Below are 7,367 nucleotides of genomic sequence, written 5' to 3'. Positions count from 1 at the left end.
ATCGCAATGGTAAACTTCTCTATCAAATTTTTACCCAACGCCATTGAGTACCAGTCACATCTACAACAACTCATTACTGGCAATAAGAAAAACGATCGAACGATTATTAAAAGGAACAAGGAAGCCCAAGCGGCATTTGATCGTTGCCAATCCGAGTTGGCAAACGCGACACTTTTAGTTCATCCGTCATCCAGCGCAGAATTAGTACTCCATGTTGATAGATCAGATACAGCCATGGGAGCTGCATTACATCAAATTGTAGACGGGGAACTTCAACCTCTCGGGTTTTATTCAAAAAAACTGACGAACTCACAACGCAAATACATACGACCGCGAGCTCATAGCAGCATATCAAGGTTTGCGTAATTTCCGGCACATGATTGAAAGTCGCAAATACGTCACCGATCATCGCCCGCTAGTATACGCTTTCCGTCAAAAGCTAGAAAAAGCTTCACCTCGTCGAGTAAGGCATTTGGACTTCATCGGCCAATTCACGACCAACATTCGACATATACCCGGCTCTGAAAACTCGACAGCAGACCTTCTCTCACGCATACAATTAGTCGGCCAGGAAATTGACTACGTAAAGGAAGCAGCAGCGCAGCAAGCTGATTTACATTTACAAAGCGCTTCTTAACGAACCAGGTACGAATAGTAATTTACTTAAACCAAAGTATTCTGATATTCCTAACAGCACGGCGAAACTCGTATGTGATACCTCAACATCGAACATTCGCCCTCACATACCACACGAATTTCGTACGCCATTGTTGGCGAAGATTCACGGCTTATCGCACCAAGGCATTCGCGCAACCATCAATCACATGACTGAAAGGCTTCTTTGGCCAGGCATAAGGAAACACCAATATTCTTTCGAAACTGCGAATCATGCCAAAGATCCAAAATCCATCGACACACGACATCTGCACCAGCAAGCTACGTACCCCACAAGAACGTTTTGCGCAGGTAAACATCGACATTGTTGGTCCGTTCCCTCTATGCGAAGGACAGCGCTATTGTCTAACAATAATTGACCGCTTCACTCGTTGGCCTGAAGCAGCACCGATTCCAGACATGTCCGCTGAGTCGGTATCCAAAGCACTCATTTAGCATTGGATTTCGCGATTTGGCGTTCCAGCAAGAATCACTTCAAATCGTGGTCGGCAGTTCGATTCTGCTATTTTCACCGAGTTTATGAGTATGATTCGTACCGTTCACCTTCGCACAACACCATACCACCCGCAGTCAAAGGGCATTATTGAAAGATGGCATCGAAGTTGTAAAGCTGTCATACCATGCCTCGACCCGAACAAGTGGGTGCATCACTTGCCATCGATTCTACTTGGACTTCGTGCAGCTTACAAGACATACACGCAAGCCCAGCTATGCTTGTTTATGGTTCATCTTTACGACTTCCAGGCGAGTTTTTCCAAACTACTAATTCGAAACAAGTAACTCAGGATATGGTATCTCAAATACGGGCACCAATGCAAAAAATCTGTCCGACAACAACAACACACCATTCGTCGCCAAAAGTGTTTGTCACCCGCATTACATTCTGCGTCGCACGTCTTCATTCGGAACGACCCGATCCGCCCATCACTAACGCATCCGTAAGACGGACCTATCCCAGTCATTAACAGATCGCCAAAAGTTTTCAAACTCCTCATACGATGACGACACAAGAACATAGGCATTTATCGCCTAAAGCCCGAATTCTTAGCCAGCGACGACTATGAAAATTCAAGCCATACCCACGAGGCGGAAACATCGACGAATACACCCGAGCCCATTCCTACGGCAAGGGATAGTATACAGTCAGTAGAACCTTCGGATACACCCGACCCCATCTCAATGACAAGCCACGTTCCTACCGAACATGATCGAATGAAGACACCGTCTCATGTATCGACGAAATCCTTGCTTTGTGGCAGGCATGTAAATTTTCCTTTACGATACCGGTGGTTTCGGCTAGACGGGGAGTATTGAGCCAGCATTTCGATTACCAACAAGTTTAGTGCAACCCTGCACGAATGTACCAGTGGAAAATAAAAAATTCCGATCTGGCATCCCTATCAATTTTCTTCGTCCTCTTTTCTTGTGAACAACGAAGCTGATCGAACGTGCTTGCTGATACATAATTAGAACATTTAAATAAAACAATTGATCTCTCTAAAATTTAAGTTTGTATATTTAAGTAAAGTTAGTAAAAACTATAATCGTTTAAACTTTTCATTTTTACCGAGTTTTGTGAGGTAAACTCATCAAAACCTCCAAATACCTGTCCTGATATATCGCTCCAAATCGTTAACGTTGTCGGGAGAAGACGAGATGGCTCTTGGAGTGTTGGAGAGAAAATGTCTCCGGAAGATTTATGGTCCTGTCCTTGATGCCGACGGAGAGCATCGTAGGAGGTATAATAAGCTGTATGAGCTTTGCGCAGCTGTGACTATAGTGCAGCGAACAAAACGCCAAAGGCTTCGTTGACTAGGTTATGCTATGTGAATAGACGAAGAAGATCTGGCCAAGACAGTATTTCAGTCGACACAGCAGTTAGGAAGCAGAGGAAGATGGAGACTTCCACTGAGTTGCAGATGGTGGAAGGTAGAGGACGACTTGACCTCCCTTGGTTCTCCTTATTGGCGTCAGTTATAGCGAAACAGGGATAGCTGGCGTAACTTGATACGAAACGGACACAATTGGTTAAGCGGTTTGTCGCCAAAAAATGATGATGATGAGGCTTACATACAACGATCTTTATTTTCGTGCTCAACTCCTAACCGGTAATTAAATAACTAGGTTTCCTAATTAAAATTTTTCCTTCAATAATTGGTGTTTTTAAACGAATTCTAGAGAAGTCGGTATATTTTCTTGGACTTTCGAAACACGAAATAAAAATAAAACATAAAAGAATGCATATGCAAGATGGATTATCGCGAACTTCTGACGCAAACTTAAGTCATGTCTAACTAAGCTTGGTTGCAGTGCTACTGTTTCTATTATAACAAATAATTTAAACAATTTTTCTAGAATTAGTAAGTAGCATAAAAAATTAGTTAGCTTCTTACATAAAAAATAATTGCTCAAAAACTCACATTGCCTTATTTGAGATCAATCATAGCTAACATTACCTTCTTTTCTTGCTAAGTCATTGATGCAACACCGACCAGCTCGTTCCAGTTACCTTTAATTGCCTAAAAGCCTTAAGTAAATAGACAACATCCATTAACCTCTAATCATGCTAAAATTAAACCTTATATTACATAGGCAAATGAGCTTTAGGAGAAAGCCGATAGATGGCAATGTGATAAAATGAAATAAACCTTACATAAGGTGGAAATATTTTATTGAATGCTTGTCCTTTTTCAGTGGCCCCAAGCTTCGAGTGAGTTGTGGTGTGGGTGTATATTTCGGAGCCACTAACTGGCGTGAAATGACTCTACGCAGCGACGGAGTGCGAAAAGTTTTAGAAGCGACATTAAATTATGATAATGAATTTATTATGTGCGGGGGAAACTCAACTCTTGCTTGGCAATTGATTTTGTAAAAACCACATACCCTGGAACCCAAAATTCTAAGCTCAGTGGCGACACATAAGCAGGTTTGGTTCATTTAAAAGTTCCATTTGTATGGGAGGTGCCACGTCCCTTTTAAAAATCGAAATTAGCTTTAGCTTATAGCCATTCTTGAAAGGTTTCTAGTGCATGTCTCCAATTTGGTTTTGATCGGTCGAGCCTTTCAGGACGAAACCCAATCTATACATGTATGTAGGTACATACATTACTTTAATTTTATATATATAAATATAGTCTAAGAGTCCGTGCCCCTCGTAATTATATAAAAGCAGAAATTTCGTCAGCGCATACTTCCAACTGAAGAAAGAATGTTGGTAAACTATAAAGCCATAGTGACTTAAGCAGATATCGTGACAAAAATATGCAAAAAAAAAATAAACTTTACTTTCGTAATTTTATTCAGGCTGATTTTCATACATTGTTTTCGTAACGATATTAGAAGTCACTAACCTAAATGCCAGACACTTTCTATAGTGGCACTGTCTAGCCAGACACTTATAGCGCTTGTAAATTTGAAATAATATTCAAGCAATTTCATAATAAAAATTCTTAAAAAACTAGAAAGTTTGTTTGACAGAAGTATATGTGACCCGGCCTATGAAAAGGTGGCTTATGACTAAAAAAAAAAACCAGCTGTTAACAGCTGTTTCTCACAATTTCTTTTTTGAGTCATAAGCCACCTTTTCATAGGCCGGGTCACATATTTCAGCTTTTATGTTATGAAAAAGTACAGTTATGTCTTACAGTGAAAATTATAATTTGAGGAAGTAGGGGTCAAAATATAACTCGAGTCAAGTCATAACATCAATCAGAAGAAATTAATGCGCCTGTATTTATTGGCGATTATTTAAGTGTGCTCAAACTTCTGAATATGCATATTTTGTATTCTTAACTAGACATAGATTATATGAGGAGTTCCAAACCAAAACGAAATAAGTGAACCCCTAATGTTTTTTGAGATTTGGATTCAACTTAACTTCAATTTCTAAAACATATGTAATAATCTACATTGTGAGGTCCTAGGCCAGGATCAGCTATTCCAGCTCGGAATACTCCTTCAGGGTGTGTTGTCTTAGGCCCGGTTTTTCAGTACAAGTTCAACTCAGTTTGTCAGTTAAACTACGCTTAAACTTATTTTGCAGTTTTTCAGTCCACTTTAACTGAAGTTTAAGCTGAGCTTAAGCTTCCGATCTGACAGAGTTAAACTCTAGTTAACCTATAGGTGATTTGCGTTCGTTCGAAATGGCGTGGAATATACCCAACAATCATTTGGGCTTGAGTACCATAGAGCTCATGCATACTTCTAAAATCACAAAAGTTGTTTCGAAACAGTGGCTCAACTCGAGAATCGTAGCGCACACTGAAAGAAAAAGACTGGTAAAATCAACCGATATACGGGTCAATTCAACCGAAGTTTATGTTAATTTTTATCTATCGCAACAAGATGTTGAATCAACTGCGCACAAATGGTTGATTCGTAATTGACCGTTTTAGTACTCAAATGAACAAAAAAAGTTATTGCGAAAGCTTTGTACGAAAGTACCTATTTGCCATATACATAAATAAATAAATAAATGTAAGGCGCGATAACCTCCGAAGAGATCTAAGGCCGAGCTTCGCTTCCAATTTGCGTCGTGCTCCTTTTGATTTTCGCTACAAATTGGCCGGACGGGACCTACATGTTGTATGCCGACTCCGAACGGCATCTGCAAGGCAGATGAGTTTTCACTGAGAGCTTTTCATGGCAGAAGTACACTCGAGCGCTTGCCAATCACTGCCGAGGGGCTACCTCGCTTAGAAAAATTGTCTTCTAATTGAAAAACCGTATTTCTAAAATTTTGATGTAGCTTTGCCCGGGGTTCGAACCCAGGGCATACGGTGTGGCAGGCGGAGCACGCTACCACTGTCACACTACGGTGACACTTACTAACAGAACGTCAATTGGGCTTATATCAAATATGCTGGCACACATTAAACATTATACACTTTATTATTTTGTTTTATTAAACGCACTTTCACCAAATTTTATATTTTATAATTTATTTAATTTATAGTTTTGTACTTCGCTTTGCAAATAGAAATGAAAAGAGTAGACACAAAACGGATTTTCAATTCTTTCAGTTGCAGCTGAGCTCATTCTCAATTTCTTCTCTCGCATGTAGTTGCCACAATTGATTGTTTCGAACAAAACTTGTATAAATGTTTGACATAACATTTTAAAAAGAGAACTTGTAAGTTATAGAGAAGTAAAGAATCAAATCGCTAGAAGGTCATTCCCCACTGGAGTAACTTTACATGTGATTCGGCAAGTTTAATTTTCGTAACATTTTAAGTTGAAACGATTCCAAAACAATTCAAACTTTTATGTTGTCGGAAACATCAACATTAAAAAAATATGTTTTTTTTTATCTTATTAAATTCGTTCGCGTGAGTGAAAATTCGTAAAAACTTGAACAAAATGTTACTAACTTTGGAAAAATCCTGTTCGTTCAAACAAAACTTTTGCAACAAGAGGGCGCAATTTTGCATTTCGCTTGGACGAGAAGTTGCAAAATTGTACCCGATAGATAGGTGTCCCGGTATCTCATAATTCTTTGCACATTAAATTCAAAAAATGGTTTTTCGTTTTGTATTGATAACTGAAAAACTAGTTTTTTGTTGTTTTTCCGTTTTGTGTGTTTTTTCGGTTTGGTAGTTTTCTTATTTTTGTTTTTTTTTTTTTTAAAGTAGCACCATCATCATAAGTACAAAGTAGAGAGCGCAGTGAGCGTAAACTTCTCTTTGACATTTTCTCATGTATTGACTGTTGATCGCTGTTGAAATGACCAGTGAGATCAGTTGTGTTAACAGAAAAATCAGTTAGATAGACCAGGAATCTGTCCATTTTAAAGAATTTTGTTAACTTAAGAGCGACAATTTCTCTTCTGTTGAAATTAGTAAACTAATTTGTTCATTTGACAAAGAACTCAGCCGAATTAACCATAATTCGATCAATTTCACCGAATCTCCGTTAAGTCAAGAACAACAGAACCGATTTTTTGATTTTACTAGCACAATTTCTCTCAGTGTACTCAGCAAAAGAGGGAATTTCTTTATAAAGCAAAAATACTATTACTTAAGTTGAAAAATTTTAATTCTCAACTTGTGGTTCTCTAACTGGACTCGAATGTAAGAATTCATATTACAGTGTTTTCACGAATCTAAAATGAAATATATATAATTTGCAAAATAAATAAATGTGAAGCGCGATTACCTCCGAAGAGATTGTAGGCCGAGCTTCTTTTCCAATTTCCGTCGTGCTCCTTTGAATCTTTCCTACAAAATGGCGGGACGGGACCTACTTGTTTTATTCCGACTCCGAATAACATCTGCAAGGCAGATGCGTTTTCACTGAGAGCTTTTGATGGCAGGGGCGACCCCGCTTAGAAAAATTGCCTACTAATTGAAAAACCTTGTTTCTAGAATTTGGATGTTGTTTTGCCCGGGTCGTGAACCCAGGATCTTCGGTGTGGTAGACGAAGCACGGTACCATCACACCACGGCGGCCGCCTATATAATTTATTTTTTATTAATTACGCTTCATTTCTGCAATCAACCAGGCGTTTATTTCTCACAATAAACAGCTGTAGGTTCTGGTGGTACCACCTTGGAAATTTTTTCAACTCCACCACAACTCGATAAGCAATGTAGGATAACAACTGTAGAAATGTGTTGAATATTTATTTTAGAACTGTACAATCTCTCGAAATTAGTATAATAATATTAATCAATATTAATATTATTATAATCTCG

General features: G+C 38.7%; 1 non-coding gene across 1 annotated transcript; it reads right to left on the bottom strand.

The window, feature by feature from the left end:
* Window positions 1-4,066: 4,066 nt before the first annotated feature.
* On the bottom strand, window positions 4,067-4,272 carry LOC137238997 (small nucleolar RNA snR44). The gene has a single exon (XR_010949281.1). It is a non-coding gene; the product is annotated as a small nucleolar RNA snR44 (small nucleolar RNA).
* Between the last annotated feature and the right edge of the window lie 3,095 nt (window positions 4,273-7,367).

The sequence above is a fragment of the Eurosta solidaginis genome, chromosome 1 (genome assembly GCF_040869045.1).
Source record: "Eurosta solidaginis isolate ZX-2024a chromosome 1, ASM4086904v1, whole genome shotgun sequence".
NCBI classification, from domain to species: Eukaryota; Metazoa; Arthropoda; class Insecta; order Diptera; family Tephritidae; genus Eurosta; species Eurosta solidaginis.
Note: the sequence above shows the minus strand (reverse complement) of the source record. Positions and strands in the feature narration are given on the sequence as shown.